We start from the raw sequence: 22110 nt of genomic DNA, 5'->3' as shown, positions 1-22110 counted from the left end.
AGGCCCACTTTCCCTCCCAACTTCTGCTAGACTATTCCAGACTCTCTGGAAAACAGGCTTTACCCTGTCCTTCCACAACTACTTCCATGACTGCATTGTCCTCTGCCAACTTCATACCCCTTCCCTGTGACTGTTTTCCCGTAGGGTGGTGAAGGGCTGAGGGGGAAGCCTAGATATGGCACTAGAATCTACTAAGCTTTTGAGCCAATCAGACCCAAAGATTGTAAAGAAGACACTAGGAAAACCAGAACTCATTATCAAACTTTGCAGTGTGTCTGGTAGGCATAAGAATCATGGTGTAGACTATGGCTAGTTCACAAAGTGTACTACTTTGTAGCAATTGCTGGACTTTTTGTGAATTTCTTGCTCCTCCTTTTTGCTTATAAATAACTGGAAGAAAAAAGTGTTCCTTTCTTGAGGAATATTCATGGTGATTTGTGGGATTGGTAACTTGGAGAGGGAAAGAAGGACCTTCGGGGAGAAAATAAAGGGCCCCAGTAACATTTTTTTCTTCTTGCCCTCTTCTTGTTTTAGGCAAACGATAAAGAAAGAACAAAAAATTCCATGGAAATATGTTCTAACCTGACCCCACAATGTGAATATTGATCTCTGATACAGAACCAAGGAGTAACATGCATACCTTTTGCTTATAGATATATGATGATTAAAGACAGAGATGGAGATAGATATAAATACAGATACATATATGGGTACAGGTATTGATATAGATAATGATATTGGTATGGATACAGAAATAGGTTTATCTATAGGTACAGGTATAGGTATAGTATTGGTATAGAGACAGATAGGAAGTGAAGGACAAAATGTGAGAGAGAGTTATTTTTGGAACAAATGGTCATTTATTCTACTATTTCTCCTTACCACTGATGATGATGATGATGATGATGATGATGATGATGATGACGATAATGTAATACCAAAACTTGATGCTTGCAAGTGAATATTTGGTCTTGGGGGTTACAATGTGTGCATTTCTTCAATTCCCTTGCGGGGGGAGGGTGACTGTGAGCTAGAAAAGTAAGAAAAATGTCCAGAATATAACTGGGATCTTTATGTTAGGGGACTATCTTTGTCAAAAGATTGACAGTCATGACCACCCTCAATATTCTCAACAAAGTATTTACATGGAGACAAAATATAGCCTCTGTCTTCTAGATGCTTGCAATCCAACAAAAAGAGAAAATTTTGACATGTGTAAGAGAAAAACCAAAAACCAAAAACACAGCTCCTCTATTTCTCGGTCCCCTCCCTAAAGTGAATCATTGCACTTACTCCCTACAAATGTAAGCTAGTCTTCTTGAGTATATCACAATTACTTCATCACAAACAATGAAGATTTTTTAGAATATTGACACCAACCCTAAATGAGAGTTCTTGGAAAGATATGTATATGTTTCTATGTGTGTGTTTGTGTGTGTGTATCCATGTATACACCTATCTGTTATGTATATATGGAAAATAATTACACAGAAATATCTTTCCTTTCAAATATATTTCACTCATTTTTATCATCACAGCTATCTTTGTCTTCATCATATTCAGTGTTAACTAACAAACCTTAGGTCATACTTAGGGTCTAAATCACTCAACAAACATTTATTTATTAAGTACCAGCTATATGACAAGCACTGTACTAAGTTCTGATCTTAATCCACTCTGATAAATAGACACAGAGATGAAAGCTTATTTACATGTTAGATAACCCAGGTGTGTAGAACCCATTTGTGCTTAGCTAAGAAAGGAGTTTCTCTTCAGCTGTCCAAGGATCATCCCTGCTCTCAGCTCAAGCCTCTCTTCCAAGACTCCCAGGGATCTTTTTTTTCTACTTTTCACTTTATAAATCTAAATTCCTTCCTCTTTTCCTCTGAGGCAGACCTACCACTAACCAAATAACTGTGTTACTTTGGGCAAGTCATTTACTCCTATAGGGTCACATTTCCCCAAGGAATTAATTAACCCAAGGGTTCATATTAAATGATGGCTGGGTTCCCCCTAGGTCTATGACTATTTTCACTATTTCAAATATTTGGATTCCTTCACTCCATAGTAATAAACTTAGATTTACCAATATCTTCTAGGTAAAAAACTAGCACTTTTTTCAGAAAAGGAGAAAGATGGGGGTGGGGGGGAATGGAGAAAGGGACATAGCCTTTCTGTCTCCATTTCTTATTCATCCAAATCTAAGAGAAATATGTTCTTCTTCTATGGGTATCCCACAGAAGGAAAGAGCCATCTTCCCAATACTAACATATTACCAAGGTTGCTATATTGCAATGGAACACCACTGCCTCTGAACAACTAAAAATTAGTATAATGCAATAGAGAATGGAAAATTTCATGGTGAGTATGTGCATGTTTCACCAATGAAAAATAGCAAAAAAAAAAAAAGAAGAAGAACCAGGAGTAAAGGATGTCATCAAGAAAGTGCACGTCAAGAAGAGAAGATAGGCTGGTCATGTATGTTGCTGACATGGCTCTTGGTGCAAGCTCAGTGTTAGGATTAAATGAGGCACTCTCAAGTCACTGTACATTTAACAAAGGAGGATGATTACCTTGCCCTAACAGAACAAGAATATACAAAATGGATATGAGCTTCTCTAGACATGGTCCTTCTCTTCTCCATCCAGAAACGTCATCTGGTCAATAAGTCATATGGATATGGCAACTCACATGGTCATAAGTACCCACTTTAGCAGTAAGCACCCCAGCATCCCCAGGGTAGCTGCCAACACAGGTTCCTGGATCTGTTTTTCTAAAGGAAAGCAACTCAAAATGGGTTAGCCAATCTTGTTTTAATCAATCAAACATATCATTTACCTAGTTCAGGGCAAAAAGTCAGCACCTCGAACTTCAGAGTATATAGACAGAAGTTAAAAGCAGAAGTTACAAGAAGATGGGGAAACATTTCAAGCAGACAGGCCTCCAACTGTCTGACCCTTACATTCATACCTAGTCACAGTTACAAGAGAGGGAAGCATCAACATCTGGGTTTTCAAAGCCGGGGGGCTCTCAATGGCTGCCCAGAGTCTCATCTGTTCAAATCACACAATACTTCTCAAAGTGAACCCCAAAACAAAGCCTCACATCAGGGTTTATATAGCCTTCTCCTGGCTCAGAGAATGTCACAACCCTCTTGACCCACTGCCCAATCACAGAGTATCAAGGAGTGGGCATTCTGAAAACCAAGCCTCCTGCCACAAGCTCTAGGTGCACTTAAGCCTATCAAAGGGCCTAGGGGAAGGGAAGATCTTAAATTTCCATTCCCATAAAACCCACTAAGTCTGAAATGCTCTGGTTCCACTGGACTTGGACCTTTACGTGCCACCATCTCAGAAAGCTATGTCATGAAAGCTAGGACTGACCAGATTTTCTGGAAGCTGAGTCATTAAAATTCTGGTCCTATCGTAACCTGACAAGAGAAAAGGAAAACATATAAAAAAGTCAGTGTGCTCCTTGGTATCTTCAAGATGTTGGGAGAAGGTGAAGAAGAAGGTCTGCCTTTATCATATAGGCATAAGGCCTATAAAGACCTTAAGAGAGTACATTGACAAGATCACAGGAAATACATAGCCATGTATAAAACGTGACCTGCAACACAGGAGAGAATTCCCAAATAGATAAGATCACAGAACTATTTGAGTATTTATCAGCCATACAGACATTATTATACTCAAGGAATAATAATACATAAATTCAAACAGGCAAATGTTCAGTAACTAAAATGATACCAAGTTTAGCACTGTGTCCATTGCCTTAAATCCTTTGGTAGAAAGGTCCTTGATCTATCTGCTATCAATCAAATATTTTCCCACATATCATATGAACACCCAGCAGCAGAGGGTTTCCAGAGTCATCCCAGCTCCTTGGGCATCTCTCAGGCCTTTAGGGAACCAGCTACCACCTCCTCCAGATCCCAACCCTTTGTAGGAGCTGTCCCAGATTCATATTAGTTCATGATTTGTCATGCGGATTATCTAATTAGATAAATAGCTGGAAGTTTCCATACTGCTAGATTCCCCTTCTCAAGGCAATTGGTATACTGTTAACTTTACACTGACTATTAGAAATGAATTAAGCAAAAAGTGATTTGCCCAGCAAGAATGTTCCTGAGCAGCCCCATCCCCAGCAAGGGCAAAAGTCAGAAGTTCTTTCAACTGAGCGTCTCCCCACCACGAACTGATAAAGACATTTGTCCTAGGTTTTCACTCACAGTAGCAGATGAGTGTTCTTATGCAGATCAGTGTTCAGACACTGAAACATTCTCCTCTCTCAATGAATCAGGGTGGGAGGGAGGGATTGTGCACAAACAAATTAAATCCTTCTTGGGTCTCAGATCCAGACAGCCACTGCTCTGTGTCTCAGTTTTTGGTTCCACTGAACTCAATTCGTTTCTATCTCTGATCTTCTCAAACCAAGCAAATAAGAAGAAGAGTTTCCTACCATGATCTGGGCATCGAAGTCCTGTCCAGACAGCTTTGGAAGATGCTACATGTGGCCTTCTAGGTCCTTAAGTGCAACCTTTTGATTGAATCAAATTTTATAGAATTTGGGGTATGTTCTACAAAATTTGGATTCAATCAAAAGACCCACTTAAGGATATAGAAGGCCACAAATGGCCTGAAGGTCACAGGTTCCCTACCCCTGGGTTAGATAGTCTGGAACAATGGCATTATCCTTAAACTGAATGTCTTATTTATTAATTCATTCATTCAGCAAGCATTTATTAAGCAACTATTACATGTCAGGTCCCCAACGGAATGTAAACCTCCATGAGAAAAAGGGTTGTTTTATTTCTTTCTTCACATCTCTACAACAGCTATGTGGTGCAGTGGATCAACTTTTGGACCTGGAATCAAGAAGACCCGTGTTCAAATCCACCCTCACACACCTATTATCTGTGGGATGCTGGGCAAGTCATTTCAACTCTGCCTCTGTTTCTTCCTCTGTAAAACAGCAATATTAATAATAGCTCCTACCTCCCAGGATTATTTTGAGAGTAAAAATAAGATGATATTTGTAAAAACACTCTGCAAACTTTAAGGTTATCTATAAAAACTAGCAGTCCATGGCACATAATAGAGCCTTAATAAATGTTTATTGGTTGAAGGCACTGTTTCAGGTGATAGAGTTTTGTTTTGTTTTTATTGGTGGGGGAAAGGGGAAGCAAGAAGAGTGGACCGGCAATTTCATTAGTATAGGGAAATTCCAGTGGAGCAGCACCTTCTCAGCTACCCCATAATCTGAAAGGACTGTTGTGGGACCTAAGAGGTTAAGTCAATTTTCTGAGTCACCCAGCCAACATTATCTTGGGTAAGACTTGAACCCAGGTCTAACAAAGAGTCTGGTTCTAAACCTGCTATGCAATTCTTCGAGGTGTACAAAAACACAAACTTGTGCCTTCAAAGAACTGACATTATATGGGGAATAGAAGGTATGTTTCCAGCTGAGTTCTGAAAGGAATGGGAAACAACAACAAAAAAGTCAGACCATGACAGAAAAAGCATTTCAATCATGTGAGGTGAATGCAACAAGAAAAGTCTAATGTATCTCAATGGGGATAGAGTTGGGATCAGCTGAAGCCCATGATGCATTTCAGCTGCACTGTGAGAGGCCATGAGAAGCCACTTTAGGTTTCTGAAGAAGGTAAAGATGGAGTAGCAAGAAATCTTGTTTCTCAGGGCAGCTAGTTGGCTCAGTGGATACAGCACCAGCCCTGGAGTCAGGAGGACCCGAGCTCAAATCCAGCCTCAGACACTTAACACTTACTAGCCATGTGACCTTGGGCAAGTCACTTAACCCCAACTGCCCTCCCTTCCTCCCTCTAAAAAGAAAAAAGAAAAAGAAAGAAATCTTGTTTCTCTACTCTGAGGCCGACAAAGTACATTGTTCTGCATAACCTCCTGAGGTAGGAAGAGAAAATACTAATATCTTCATTGTGCATATAGGTGAGATATATACATGTATATAATTGTGTATGTATGTATAATGTATATGTGTATACACATATGCCTATACACTTTGCAGGTATTTACAAAGCATACAGTGCATACACACACATTCACTTATTGCACATTTTTTTTACTAGCTAAAGAAATTCAAGGCTTAGAGAGCTAAGTGACTTGCCCATAGTCACCCTTGGTGGTAATTGAGATGTATTTAAAATTCTTTGCAGGACAGACACAGAGGCCAGTAAAATGTATGCCATCACATAGCCACAAGGAGTTTAGAGCCCAGGAAAGGGGCTCTTCCTGTGGCTATGGCAGTGAATATGGGAAAAAAAAACTAAGGAAAGGTAAAATTACAGTGAAGTAAATGCTGGACTTTGAATCAGGAAGAGCTGGGTTCAAATTCTGCCTCAGACACCTACCAGTTGTTACACCCTGGACAGGTCACTTGATCTCTCATTGCCTTAGAACCTCATCTGTAAAACAAAGAAGTTAGCCTCCAAAATATCTTTCAATTCACTATGAAATATTACAGAAGAAAAATTGACAGGGTTTAGGGATGAATGATCTAGGTAGTGGGGAACAAGAGAATGGAGAAGACAAAAGGTCAGTATCTAAGTGTTGTATTTGTATCCCCATTGCTTATTACAATGTCAAAATATCACAAGGACATAATTAAATATCTTTTTCCTTCTTTTCTTTCTTCCTTCCTTCACTCCTTCATTTCTAAGTCTTCTGTGTCTATGTCACAAACAGCAATATTGGTAATGCTCAATATTGATTACTGATAGTGATCACTTCAGAGCTGAATTCCCCTCATGCAGTCGCATGGTCATGCAGCATCTTCCTCAGAGCCCTTCTCAGTTTTGAACTATTCAGGATCAGGAAGGCAGGATGGATGGAGATGCCAGAATAGGTCATACCTCCCATACCCAGAACCGAGAACTGCAAACTGAAACAGGGTGAGGTGCTGTAATTGTGATGATCAGAGGCAGAACATATGATATGCAGAAGATTAGAAAGAAGAAAAATGATTTCAGGGTTGTAACATGGACCTGCATATTTGGATGCTAAGGACCAGCACTATGGTGCTTCATGTTCTCCATGTGTTGGCAAAGTGAGGGAATGAGCAAGATGATGGAGACCAGAAAGAAGAGGAAAGGAATTAACAAAATAAATATTTGCAGAGGCATGAAAAAATGCCGGTGTAATACCTGTCTCATATTATACCAACTGGTCTTTTCTGAATAATTCCCAGTGACTGGCAGTTGGAAAATAAGATAGGTCTTTAAAAAAATGGAGATGCCAATCAAAGCGCATATCAGTAGGGACCACAACAGTAACCAGGGGACAAATCGGGAAATTCTCCACTTCAGCCAGAGGAAGATTGGGTGAGTGAAAGAAGAAATTTTCACACAGTAGAAAACAGCAAGCCAGGTGGTGAACCAGAAGGTGGCCGTATTCATAAAATTCCAGAGAAGATCAAGGAAGAGACTTCTGTTAGTTGGGGAGAAATATGTGTAGAAATTGTTAAGAACTGCTGTGCACTGTAGAAATAAGCAGGAAATGCCCAGGCTGGTCAAGATCATGTCACCAGGGGGAAGGGTCTAACATCGCACCCACTCTCTGCCCAGCACTATAATGATGAAACCATTTTGTATAACTGCTGCCATAGACTCCAGGAGAAAGAAGATCATGAAGAAGAGAGTGAGTAGACTGGGCATTCTTTCTCTGCTGAGCATCTGCTAAGACTCAGATGCTGCAGGACGCGTTACCCAGAAAATATCTGATACCAGACCAGATTTCCCAAGGGTTCAGCAGCCTTCTTTGCTTTATGCAGGAACCCAGCCCAAAGAGAAAGTGGGAGGTCAGGAGGGGACTATGTGTGGCTAATGTGGATTATAAAAGAATCCTACCACCTCTATGGATGCAAATCTGACATAGATCACACTGAACTCAACTGCGATTTGTTTATCCTATTTGTTTGTCCCTGACCAGAATTGAAGCCAAGAAAATATATGGATATAGGCTACTGTAGCAGCAAGTACCCTAGCATACCCAGGATGGCTGCTAGAACAGGTTATTTGATCGGATTTTCTAAAGGAAAGCAACTCAAAAATGGTTAACAATCTTACTTTAATCAAAGATATATCATTTACCTAATTCAGGGGGAAAAAGTCAGCACCCTGAACTGCAGAGAATACAAACAAGTTACAAGCAGACAAAAAAACACAGACAAAGTAACACAATTTAGCAGAACAACAGACAGGGCTTCTAGTTGTCTGATTGTTCCATACCTTCATAATTAGTTACCAGAGAGAGAGAAACACCAACATCTGGTTTTGGAAAGCTGGGGGGCTCAACAGCTGCCCAGAGTCTCATTTGCTAATGATATTGGCAACTTTCAAGAACTCCCTAAAAAGTATATACTTGTTCCTTGCCCATTCTGCTTCCCTCCCTTAAGTCTAGCTACAAGGCTCCCCCAGATCTTCTCCCTCTTCTGCTCTTCTAGTCATACCCTTATCTACCACCCTCCCCCCCACACACACACACACACTATTAAACATCCTTCTGTCTATAATGTAAATACTTAGTTTTCCATTCATGCCTTGGATTCCCACAGCTATTTTTCTCTCTGTTACTAGTGTATCTAGTCCCACCTTATCTTTTTGAGTCACACCATTCAACAAGTTCTGAATCTGCCTAATTGCACAACCAGTCAACCCACACCTCTCCATCATTTCAACATGAATAGCATTAATTAACACCTTGGCATTAATTTGTTCCTGATTTCAGTCAGGATGACCTCGGTAAGACATATATCAGTTCTGTGAGAAATGAATATTTCTCTCTTGTATTTAATAAATAATTATTGTATTAGGACCTCTCCATACTCACACTGTGTTTTTTCTTCAAGGCCTTCATAATGACCTCTATCTATGAGGTGTATATCAATTCTGTGAGAAATAAATGTTTCTCTCTTGTATTTAATAATTAATTATTGGATTAAGACCAAAGGTTTCCCCCTTTCCTATTTCCTCGTCTAGAAATTAAGTAATGTGGGAAATCTCTCTTAGAGATTTATGCAGTTTAAGATCTAATCAGACAGTAAAAGAAATTCTAAGTTTGACTAATGGGTATATTCCTGTTCATTGTGTTTGCTCAGGCAGGTCTGGGGAAATGGTGATTTTCCTCATCATAAAGACAGGTGATATGGAAATTAATATCTCTTTGACAAAGATTTGACCTAAGTCACACACACCAAGACAGCCCACCTCCAATTTGTTTAACCAATAAGTTTGAGTAGGCACCCCTGAGGAATACCTCTTCTTTGAAGGGCATATAAACCATGACACTGCTGCCTTTTGGGGTCTTTGGTCTAAGAGAGGTGACCAAATTATCATCCTTTTATTAATAACCAGCAGGCTTTATTAATAAAATGGTTAAATTACCCAGAAACTATGTCTCTTGAATCTTTAAATTGTCACAGTTCAGGATCCTGCTGCCAACCTCTAGACTGTCTTCCCTCTAAGACCTTCCAAACAATTCTAATATCAATCCATGATCAAATCTTCAACCCCTAAGACCTTCTTCAGTCCAGAGACAATCCTTGCCAATAAACATCTTCAAAAGCCATCTCCTGATTCCTGACAAGACTCCATAAGGTCATAACTTTTCCTGGTCCTCACTGACCCAGGACAGAACCTATACAACCCAAATATCACCTCTCGTCATGAGGTTGGATCTTGAGCGAGGACTTTGAATAGTCAGTCTAATGACCTGCCTCTTAATAGACTGCTTTACAACCACAGACACTCTCCCTGGAATTATTTCTTAATAATGACATAATACAGCTTCTTTATACTCTTATCCATACAGTTCTGAACCCCCAGCAATTGATATGTAAAACCCATTCCCCATCCCCAACTTCTTGTTCCCTTATGCCTGTCCCTATTGACTCTGTTCCTCAAATATTCCACTCCAGAGTTACCTGTCCCATCCACTGTGCTCTATGAAATGCCTGCTTCATCATTTACAAATTGATTTTAACTTTAAACTTTTTCATTTCTCACTCTTTCCTTCTTCTGGCTCTTACTGAGTCCTTAATTCAACCCCTTCCCTCTCTTTCAACACGTATGACCTCATCTTCTACATTGTTAAGAAAAGCAAAACAACAAGCATTGACTCCTTCAGCTTTCTCTCCTCTACTTTCCCTTCTGAAGATAAAATATTTTGAAACCACGAAAGAAATAAATTCCATTTTTGTTATTTGAGAAGGAAGTGAAAATATTGAGGCAAATACAAGCAAATGCAATGTGTTTTCAGATATGAGGTCACTTTGTTAGTTTAGAATATAAAAATATTGTGCATAACTTGTTTTGTGCATAAAATGCTCACATTTGATCTATTATATTTCCATATGAGTTTAAGACAATAACTAACAAATTATCCCATGAACTTACCTTTGAAGTTTTCACTTTATTACAAATTGCACCTATAAGAGGTTGGGCTTTAATGATGTCTTCATTTCAGACTCACTGGCCTACTAGCTGTTCCTTAAATTTGGCATTTGATCTCCTACCTCAATTGGTGTACTCAGCCTTCATGCCTAAAATAACACTAGCCTTATCTTTCTGTGATGATCTTTATCTTCCCTCATATCTCCAATTGTTAGTGCTTGGTCCATCCTGAAATCTCTCCTAATCACATTTAAATACATACATGCTGTATGTAAACTTCCTGATGGTAGGGTCTTCTATTTTTATCTTTGAAAATCTAAGTTCTTCCCCTGTGGTTTACACATGGAAAGCACTTACCAATGGTTGTCAAACTGAGCTTTTAAAACTAAAAGTGAAAAAATGTACAGATTTTGAGTTTTGGTCTTTCTGCCATTCTGGCAGTCACAGAAGTTTGTTTTCATAACAAAGCTAAGAATTTAAAAGAAGGGAAAAAAAGTAATAAAAATTTTTGCCACATTGAACTTTAATGAATCAGTTATTAGCTGTCACTAAAAGCAGTTTCTGTTCCATCCAATATATAATTTTATCTTCATCCCAAACTTCTGAAACCTGAAGATTTGCCCAGATTGATTGATCATGTTTTCGACCATTTTCTCTAGTCTTTCAAAAGCTGGTTCATGTTTTGATGCAACATCAGGTAGCATAAAGATCACCAGCATCGTTATGAGAGGAATTGCATTCAAATTCTGCCTCTGTGTTTGTTCTTATTCAGTCATTTTCAGGTGTGCCCAACTCTTCATGACCTCATTTGGGGTTTTCTTGGCAAAGTCACTGGTGTGGCTTAACATTTCCTTCTCCGGCATCTATTTTGTGACCTTTGGTAAGAATTTGTACTTTTCTGAGTCTCAGATTCTTAATCTGTAAAAATAAAGGGCATCAACTGTGTGATTTCTTCCAGCCCTAAGTCCTATTATCCTGATTCCTAGAATCATTAAAATGAGGTATCCCTGAAACACTGTGATTTGGACGACGCTTTTTTGGTTATAAACCTGTGGAAAAGAGGGGGCAGGTAAGAGAGGGAAAGATGGTGAAGATATACCTCATCCTGGGAGAAGTATGCCCTAGAGAGAGGTCTCATCTCTCTCTGAAGGAATTAATTTACTTTAACAAACATTTGTTAAGCACTTACTATGGTGCCAGGCACTGTGTTAAGCCCTGGGGATATAAATAAGAAAAAGACAGTCTCTGTTTTAATGAAAGGAATTTACAATCTTTTGGGGGATTATTATTGTTCTTCCTTTATTCTCAAAGAGGACCAGTGACTTCAGGAAGATGATGTCTTGACTTGCTAGTGAATTGGATTTAAGTGAGGCAGAGAGCTATGCAAAGTCACCAGCCCCACTTGCTCCTCCAAAGTCATCAGAGTCCAGTGGCAAGATCAATGGCCCAGTCTCCTATGGCAATGGGAAAAACCAATATACAAATAGAAGTTAAAAGGGGAGGAGGGGTCAGGAGAAGATAGCCAAGCCCAGGAGTGTGATGGTGGTGGAATCAAATGAAACAGTGCAGATGGAAGGAAATGAGGAGCTGGCTAGAATTCTGAGTCTTCTTTAAATGGAGGCTTTAGGAGGAGCTTGTATTCCATCCTTCAGCCTTCCAGTTGGAGAGGCTCTAATGTTAATGGGGTAATAAGATCTTCCCCAGTCATTAACAGGCCTTGTGTAGAGCCCATTGGAGGAGGGACTTACCTAAGGAGGAGCTTGCTGGAAGGGAGGCTTTCACACCTTTTGCTAATTTCTAATTAGGCACTGAGTACGGAAAGTTGTGATGCCTTCTGGCTCTGAGAAGTATATATATATATACTCTGAGTTGGTATTTTGCTTTGGGTGCTGGCTTATGAGAAGGATCTTGTGATTCCCTGGTTGAGATTCTGAATGGCCATGTGTTCAGAGCTCCCTGACTGCTCAGATGTGAAAGCTCTCTCAATCCAGGAATGTATGTAAAGTACATAGCAATATTGCTTTGATTGAGGCAGTCAGAGTCTGTTGGTCTTTATTTCTCTGCTTGCATTTTCTCTGTTCACATTTTCTCTTAAGTTCAGGGTACTAACTTTTCCCCTGAACTAATAAATATAATTTTAAAAGATTGATGACCCCTTAAACAGCTATCTTTCCTAGTAAAGCAGATCTAAGAACCTGTGCTAGCAGCCATCCTAGGTAAGCCAGTGTGGTTGCAGCTACAGGGGCAGAGACTATAGAGAATATTGAGGAGGAGTGAGTACCAAAACTAATATCCCCTCCAGATGATGAGTTTCCTGATGATGACCTTTCCCTGAAGAAGAATTTGAGGACTGGAGGTGGTGGGAAATGGTTTACAGGAATATATACATATCCACATACATATATGGATATCTATATATACATACACACATAGCATATGTTTATATATTACATTATATTTTATATTTATTTATATGCATTATATTAATGTAGTATATTTAAATATATTTATATAATTTATTTTCTATTAAATATAATTATATTATGTCATATATAGGAATTATAGAAATATATTGAGTAATTAGTACAATATCCATATTGGTGACAATCTACTATACTTCTCTCCTGGTAAGAACATATGTGGTGCATGGCATTAATTCCAATGTCAAATGTTAGGAAGGATATTGGCAAGCTGGAGAGCACCTGGAGGAGGGCAAGAAGAATGATGAAGAGCTTCAAAATGAGGCCCTATGAGAATTGGTTGAAGGTGGTTGGAGCATTGCCTGAAGAAGAGAAGACTTAGGAAAAATATGATAACTGGCTTCCAAGGTTTCAATGGGCTATTTCCCAGACAAGGAATGAAATCTGTTCTGCTTTTCCCCAAAGAGGAAAATAAGGACCACTGGGTGAAAATTGCAAAAAGGTAAGGCAGAATTATAGGGAAGATGGGAGGAAGTTATTTTAAAATTAAAGAGGGTAATGGTACTTCTTTTTCATTTCACCAGCCTACAAGGATAAATGAAATGTGGAGATATAGAAGAAAATATATTAAAGAAGTATGAACACTCATAATTCTCATACTTTTGCATTAGACATGTCACTCTCACTAAAAATTCCACCTGTGTTGCTGCAGTGATCTCAGAAAAACACAGAAATGTGCTATTGACAAGAATCCAACATCGTAATGTCATTCTGCTCCTTCTCAGTCCTATCACTTGCTTCTTAGTGTCGAAAGGAGCCAGAAGTGTTTCTTGTCATAGTTTCTGGGCTGTGCAACCCAGCTTCCAGCCCCTCAGTTAGTTCTTCTGAAGTGGGAAGGGTGGTGGTGTATTAGTGCTTATTTCCATATGAGCTTATTTTCAGTACTTCTCACTGCCACTAGATGGTAGTAGTTAAGTACATCCCAATAAGTAACATGAGAGAGAACTTGTCATAAGAAGTTACCCCACCCTCACCAAACCCCCTCCCACAAACACATTCCAAGTGTGCTTTACTAGAATCCTAGAAATTTTATTTCTAATTCATTTATTATCAATTATCAGTCACAATGACTGCTTTGCTTTAAAAATTAAAATACTGGGGCTACTAGGTGACACCCCAAACCCCAATTGCTTTTCATAAAAAACAATTAAAATACTTTTTTCATAAGAAAAAATAGCATATAGGACCAAACAACAGAAATTATAATTCAATTCAACAAGCAAAGTGCTTTATAAATCACATCTTATTTGAGATTTGGGGGAAGTAGGTGCTATTATTATCCCATTTTAGAGTGGAGAAAACTGAGGCAGGCAGAGGTTAAGTGACTTGCCTAGGGTCACACAGCTAGCAAATGTCTGAGGCTGAATTTAAAAACTTGGTCTTCCTGACTCCAGGTGCAGTGCACTGTCCACTTAGGAGGGGTGCTGAAACTGCTAATCACCAGTTAAATGCAAAATACCATGGAAGCAAAGGAGGATTCAAATACAAAAGTCAACACAGACCCTACTGGTAAAGAGCTCACATTCTTTGGGGGTGGGGGAAGGAGGGGAAAAAAGGATAGGACAGGAGACAGAGAAACAGAGAGGTAGAGACAGACTAAGAGAGAGAGACAAAGAGACAGAGAGAGAGAAGAGGATCTGAAAAGCCCTTGTGCAAGAGGGAATTACCTGAGCTGCACCTTGAAAAAAGATAAGGATTCCAAGAGACAGAGAAGAAGGTGCATTGAGGGACTACCTAGGGAAAGCCTAGGAGGCATAGGATGAATTGGTGTGTTCAGGGGATAATTAGTAGGCCAGATTAACTGCATGTGCATGAAAGAAAGACTATTAGGTGAACTGGGAATTGTATGTGGGAATCAGATTGCAAGGGGTCTTAATTTCCCAGAATAAGTATTTTATATTTTTCCCTGGATCAAACAGAGAGCTACTAAAGTTTTCTTAATCTGGATTACTAATCATAATTACTAATGTAAAGAATATTGAATTTAGAACCAAAGTTCTCTCAGGTATTAGCAGTGTGACCTTCAGCAGATGATAGGAGGATTATGGATATGTAGCAAACAAGAACTCAGAGGTCATCTAGTTCAACCTGAAAACTCCTTGATCATATCCTTTGACCATTTCTCAACTGGGGAATGGCTTGTATTCTTATAAATTTGAATCAGTTCTCTACATATTTGAGAAATAAGGCCTTTCTCAGAAACACTTGGTATAAACAACGTTTTCCAGCTTTCTGCTTTCCTTTTAATCTTGGTTGCATTGTTTTTGTTTGTTAAAAAAAAAGAACTTTTTGAATTAATGTAATAAAATTATCGATTTTATATCTCATAACTCTCTATCTTTTCTTTCCTCATAAATTCTTCCCTTTCCCATAGGTCTAACAGGTGAACTATTCCTTGATCTCCTAATTGGCTTATTGTATCACTCTTTATGTCTAAATCATGTATCCATTTTCACCTTATCTTGGTATATGATTTCTACCATATGTTTTCCAGTTCTCTGAGCAGTCAAATAATTTGATTTTAACACAGAAGCTGGGGTCTTTGGGTTTATCAGACAGTAGATTAGTATGGTCATTTATGACTCTTAGGTGCCTAATCTATTCCATTGATCTCCTATTCTATTTCTTAGTCAATAGTAGATGGTTTTGATGATTGCCACTTCATAATATAGTTTGAGATCTAATAATGCTAGGTCACCTACCTTTGCATTTTTTTATTAATTCCCTGTATATTCTTGACTTTTTGTTCTTTCTGATGAAATTTATTATTTTTTTCTCACTCTACAAAATAATTTTTGGTAGTTTGAGTGGTATAAATTAATTAAAAGTACTGAGTGAATAAGTAAATTAATTAGGTAGCATTGCCATTTTTTATTATATTGCTTGGCTTACCCAGGAACAATTAATATTTTTCCTATTGCTTGAATATGATTTTATTTGTGTGAAAAGGGTTTTGTAATTGTGTCTATATAGTTACTGGGTTTGTCTTGGCAGGTAGATGCCAAAAGTATTTTATATTGTATACATTGATTTTGAAGGGTAATTCTTTCTATTTTTGCTGCTAAGTTTTGCTGGTAATATAAAGAAATGTTAATCATTTATATGGGTTTATTTTATATCTTGCAACTTCACTAAAGTTTTCATTATTTCACATAGCTGCTAGTTGATTCTCTAAGATGCTTTAAGAATACCACCATATCATCTACAAAACATGACAGTTTTATTTCCTAATTGCCTATTATAATTCCTTCACTCATTTCCTTTTCTCATTGATGAAGTTTACATTTCCAGTACAATAATAAATATTAATTATGATAATGATTATCTTTGTTGCACCCCTGATCTTATTGGGAAGCTTCTAGCTTATCCTCATTACAGATGATTCTTGCTAATGATTTTAGATAGATGCCACTTATCATTTTAAGGAGAGCTCCATTTATTTCCATGTTCTCTAGTGTTTTCAATATAAATGGGTGTTGTACTTTGTCAAATGTATTTTCAGGATCTATTGATATAATTATATGCTTTCTGTTGGTTTTGTTATTGATATGATTAATTATGGTGGTATTTTTCCTAATACTGAACCAGTCCTTCATTCCTGGTATATATCCTACCTGAGCATATGATCCTAGTGAAGTATTGCTATAATCTCCTTGCTAATATTTTATTTAAAATTTTTGTATAAATATTAACTAAGGAAATTGTTCTGTAGTTTTCTTTCTCTATTTCAGCTATTCCTGGTTTAGGTATCTGCACCATATTTGTTTCATAAAATGTGGCAGGAATCCTTCTTTGCCTATTTTCCCAAATAGTTTATATTGTATTGGAATTAATTGTGCATTAAATGAATTTACTTGTGAATCCATCTAGCTCTAGGGATTTTTTATTAGAGTTCATTGATAGCTTGTTTGAATTTTTTTTCAAAATGGGGTTATTTAAATATTCTATTTCTTCTTCTCTGAATCTGGGCAATTTATGTATAAATACATATGTGTGTATATATATATATATTCATCCATTTTGTTAGATTGCCAGATTTATTGGCATAAAATTGGACAAAGTAGTTTCTAAGTATTCCTTTAATTTACTCCTCATTGGTGGTGAATTTATCCTTTTCATTTTCAATAGTGGATATTGGGTTTTCTTCTCTTTTTTTTTAAATTAAATTAACCAATAATTTATCTATTTAATTGGTGTTTTTTTTTTCACAAAACCATCTTTTAGTTTTATTTATTAGTTCAACCATTTCTTACTTTCAATTTTATTACTCTCTCATTTGATTTTCAGGATTTCTAATTTGTTGTTTAATTGGGTAAGTTTTTTTTTTAAAGCAATCGTGGTTAAGTAACTTGCTCAAGGTTACATGGCCAGTTATTTCTGTTGTGTGGTGCTAAGTATCTGAGCCCGGATTTGATCCCCAGGTCATCCCGACACTGGAGCCAGTGCTCTTACTAATTAGGTAATTTTAATTTGTTCTTTTATAATCATGGTTTATAAATGTACATTTAGTTTTCAATTGTGTATTTTCAAGTTATATAAAGTAAATTTTAATTTTGAGCTTTTGAGGAGAAAAGTTTTCAATTTAACTATTATAAGAAGTAATAATATTAAATCACCTTGGGAATTCATAATAATTTGTTTTTATTCTTGTTTGTTGTTGAAAGGTCAAAAAAGAAAAAAGTTAGAACCACTGGTCTAGAGAAAAGAGCCTTGATTTAGACTCAAAAGACCTGAATTAAAGTTACCTATGTGATTTTGAAGTAATTTCATTTCTGTGGGTTTTATTTTCCTCCCATGTACATGGCTTATAAGGTCCTTTCAGATATAAATCAAAGAAGATTCTATATAATTCCTCACTTCCATTAAAAACCATTCCTTGAAATTTACTTATAATGGCCTCTTCTAATATCTGGCATTGACTCTAGCAACCTGAGCTTCTTATAGCCTTACTCCCACAATCAGTGTTCTAACCAAGATTTCCTCACTTTGATTTTTCAAATAGCTTCTATATTGGTCTGAACTAAATGCTTTAAGATAAAATTTAAATAGAAATTTTAAGCTTTTTTAATAGAAAAAGTTGTTTCATCATATGGTTATTGTGAGAGAAAAAGCATTGGTGATATTCTTGAACATTTAGTTTTTTGAGCATCAGCCCAGAAGTGACCATTCCTGAAGGTCATTTGAAGAAAATCACCATGGTTATTAAAAAAAAAAAAAACAATGTACTTTGAAAGCTGCATGATTTTTTTTTCTTTTCTTAGAAGAGGACACAGTGACAAAGGTAGAAGATGACAAGATGACAATCAGAGCATTCCACTGGCACTCTACAAATGTCAGGAGAAAGGAAGGCCTCGAACATGCAGCCTGAAGACCCTTTATGATGAACTCAAGGGAGGGCAAGAATGAAGCAGGATGGGCAGCAGAGACAGGCATCAAGAAGGCCTCACTAGAAGTCAGACACTCCTACATCCATGAGATCATAGATTCTTTTGAATCTATGAGTATGGTCATAATGAATGAGGAAAACATTTAAATTCTATCTGGATTTCAATAGGATGAAAACTTTGAGGTTAAAGGATGTATTCTGCTCCAGTCCTTATTAGAGTCTTTTCTTTGGTATGTGAAAGAGAGGCATGTATCTTAGTTAGGAGATGGTGTCCCCTTGTCATTCCAGAAGGTTTTAGGCAGAAGAAGAAGCTTCATGAGTGCCCCTCCTAGCCCAGGATAAGGATGAAGGGATGAATGAATGAGCTCAGGTAAATCACAATTTGCCATGGCCAGTACCAGGTACACTCAAAGGTACAAAAGGCAGCAACATCAAAAATCAAAGAAAGAAAAGAGAATAAAGAACTAGGAAGGAAATCAGAGACTTCAGAGCTTTGTTGTGAGCCTGAATGCTAGAATCCTGGGCACTGTTAGCGTTATGTTGCATTCTCCAGGAGTGTCTCTACAGAGAGTTATCAGCAGAACTACTAAGAATACAAACATAGAACGGGGGATAGAAAAACTAATAAATTTCAAAGGAAAAAAATAGTGAATTTCTAGTTTCCTAGTGAAGCCATATAAGGTTATGTTCCCAGAGAATGTCCCCTGCAAGAATGCCTGGAACAAAGCAGTGTTTCCCCCAAAAAACAGCATAGTGACAATGAAAGAGATTAGCAGGGAGGCTAGAAGGAACCAGGGTACTAGTCCCTTGACTCTCTACTTAAGCCAAAGGAAAATGGGGTGAGTGAAGTTTGCAATCTTTACACAGAAGAGTACACTAAGCCAAGTGGCAAACCAGAATATGGCTGTATTCAGAAAATCCCAGGAAATCCCAAAGTACTGGCGGGCTGGCCCCTTTGAATATTGTAGATGGTGAAGAAAATGTTAAACATTATTTATCATTCCAACCCACAGCATGCAGAAGTGAGAGGTGCCCAAACTGTTCAGGATGATGTCACAGGGAGACAGCCAATGGCATCGAGCATACTCACTTCCCAGTACCACAACAATGAAGCCATTAGCCATGATCCCCAGGGAACACAACAAGACCAAGAGAACCATGAAAAAGATCATGAATGGTCCCAGCATTTCAGTACTTGCTCCACAGACTGTTCCTTCTCAGGTCTCTGCTGGCCTTTGACTCATGGAGCTCCTGTTTTACTTGATGAGATGAGTAGGGAGAATACTCTACTCTTTGCCTCCAAGCTACAGTATAATTAGAGAGCCCTGGGGGGTTAGGGAGGAAAGGTCCATGCAGTTCTGTGGGAATGCAAATCTTCACTAGCCTCAGTTACAATTGCTCTTTTCAACTGCATGTGATTTACATACCCTGCCTGGAGCAGTAAATATTATTTCTCTGGGCTTCTGTCATGGAAACTAAAGCATGTCTATCATAATATCATATATCAGGAGCTAGAAGGGTCTTCAGGGGCCATCTAGTCCAATCCCCTAGGTAGGGTGTGTTCAGGGAAGACTAATACCTCTGGTGCGAAGCCTGTCAGACCCTTTTCAGGGCTGCTTTCCACCTTTGGTATCCACATGTTCTACCTAACTCTCACCTTTGGCTCCAAGAAGCTGTAGCATGTGCAATGGCCACACCTTGGAAACTGTTTTGGCAGGTGGGTTAACCTAGGTTGAAGATAATGGAGGGGTCTCATACCCATTGGTGAGTTAGAGGGGTGTCTACCCCAAACATGTGAGGACCTCACCTGGTGCAATGAGTGAATGAGAACAATCTACAACAGCCATGAAGGCAACTGATGCAGGCATTGTGGAGCACTTAGAACTTGGTTAGACATTGAAGATGCCAAGGTAATCCACTGCATCTTGAACCATCATCAATTGTCTTAATTCTGTCCTGCCACTGGATTGTGATAACTCTAGAGGAAAGACTGAGGCTGATTACTTCATGTAACTCTGCCTCACTTAAATCCAATTTACACATGAATCAAGACATTACCCCTACCATTTTACTATTTTACATATCTCAAAATCTTGTGGCAACAGGCAGGTAGTGAAGCATCAGGTGCAGAGACACCGGGAGCTACAGTCACAATCCTGCATATGGCAGCCCAGGCCATAGAGTCATTTTCTCACTGGAAGTATCAGTGTGGTTCAGCAGCTCCCTGAGTATCTGAGCAGTTTTTTTTTAAGAATCACACGGCTCTCTTCCTGGTATGAGGAAGAAAAGGTGCCCTAAAAATTGCTTACTCAACCCTGAACTGATTACTGTGGCAGGTGGGGATCCCATTCTGTGGTCAAAACACATACACACAAAAAAAATCATCTATATAGACAATTCCACTCACCATCAGCACATGGAATGTGCATACACTTAGACAACACAAAATTCAGTAGACCTGAAAGACAAACTACTCTTGTTGAAAGAGAACTCAGCACATCATTGCATACAAATAGCAGCCCTGAGTAAAACAATGCTGGCAAATGAAGGCCCAATGTCATACAAGTATTAAGCATCAGTGGTGAGATTTCAGCCTGTCTTTGAAATTGAGAATTAGTGTTCCTTTCACTATACCAAGCTACCTCTCAACCCTACTTGCTGAAAACACAACTATTCCTCTAGACGATGCGCCAACATTTCAGAGCATAGGGCTTATGGTACCCTTTCCATATAGAGAAGGACAAGAGAAAGAAGAATTAACTTGTTGCAACTATATGTACCAAATGTTCTTCTTCAAAGATGAATACTCCTTGAGTAGTGGCCTTTACCTAATGATGGACAAATAGGGAAAAGAGTACTCCATGCCTCCCTAAAGAATGGAGTGCAGAATTAGAGCCTCTTCTCTTTCCACAAAACAAGCGGCCTCTGTGCTCTGAGGTGGGGCCTCACACTGGCCAGCCCAGGTCAGGATTCTGGGCCTTGATCTGGATTAGAATAAGTAGAAAGGAGAAAAACGGGGCACTCTAGCCAGGCAGACAGATGCTCATGAAATATTCAGTTCATCCATTTATCAACAAAATAATGAACACAGTTGTCCAAGCTAGAGGCATCTCCCACCACCATTTACAGGGCCTTTGGTAGACTGGGATGACTACCATTCAACTGTAAATTCAATCAAACTCCTGAGAATTTGCTACAGTTTCTAAACAATCCTTTTGAGTCTACTCCACTGAAGAGTAAGGTTAGGTTGTTCAGTATTTCAAATAGCTATATCCAGATTACTTCAAGTGATCAGTTAAATCATGAAAGAATTTAGGAAATAAAATCTAGCACCATAGTTGAAGGCAAGAAAGATTTTTAACTAACTAAGCAATAGAGATCTGTGGCATATGGAAAACAATGTGAAGGGGAGTGTAATGTAATACCAAGCAAAGGCAACTTCCAAGGTTCAAAATACCAGCATAGGTGCTCTCTATTTTATTCAGTAACAAACCCAGAACAGAGAAGATCAAAACATGACATCATTCAAAATACAGCATTTACTAAGTGTGATTAAATAATCTCCAAGTACTACCCCACCCCAGGACCTTCCAATCATTCAATCAATTACAAAGTCTCTGTTCTAAATACTTCTCCACCCCTAGGCTATACCTTAATTAAGTCCACCACAAAGCCCCTCTTCTCAAATGGAGATTTGTTTCCAAACATAAGGTCAAAAGTTCCCCACCCCTGGATCACAATTGAATCTACCCCAGAGTTACATCAAGTTTAAACACAGCACTTAATACCCAAATGGAGGTCTTTTCTTCATCTTGACA

General features: G+C 38.3%; 1 protein-coding gene and 2 pseudogenes across 7 annotated transcripts in view; all 3 read right to left on the bottom strand.

Annotated features, from left to right (window-relative positions):
* The window catches only part of LOC138160705 (olfactory receptor-like protein OLF3), a 650404-nt gene that overhangs the window by 422061 nt on the left and 206233 nt on the right, over positions 1–22110 (bottom strand). For all 7 annotated transcript variants that reach the window (XR_011168193.1, XM_069087457.1, XM_069087458.1 and 4 more), the window contains one exon: positions 883–1030. The gene's annotated coding sequence lies outside the window, so the exon portion shown is untranslated. The remainder of the gene's footprint in view (positions 1–882; positions 1031–22110) is intronic.
* On the bottom strand, positions 6783–7690 carry LOC138160508 (taste receptor type 2 member 134-like; annotated as a pseudogene).
* Positions 18547–19479, bottom strand: LOC138160507 (taste receptor type 2 member 41-like; annotated as a pseudogene).

The sequence above is a fragment of the Petaurus breviceps genome, unplaced genomic scaffold, assembly GCF_028583685.1.
Source record: "Petaurus breviceps papuanus isolate PSGF00001 unplaced genomic scaffold, PetGlider_PUasm1.0 181, whole genome shotgun sequence".
Classification (NCBI taxonomy): domain Eukaryota; kingdom Metazoa; phylum Chordata; class Mammalia; order Diprotodontia; family Petauridae; genus Petaurus; species Petaurus breviceps.
This window is presented reverse-complemented; position numbering and strand designations above follow the sequence as displayed.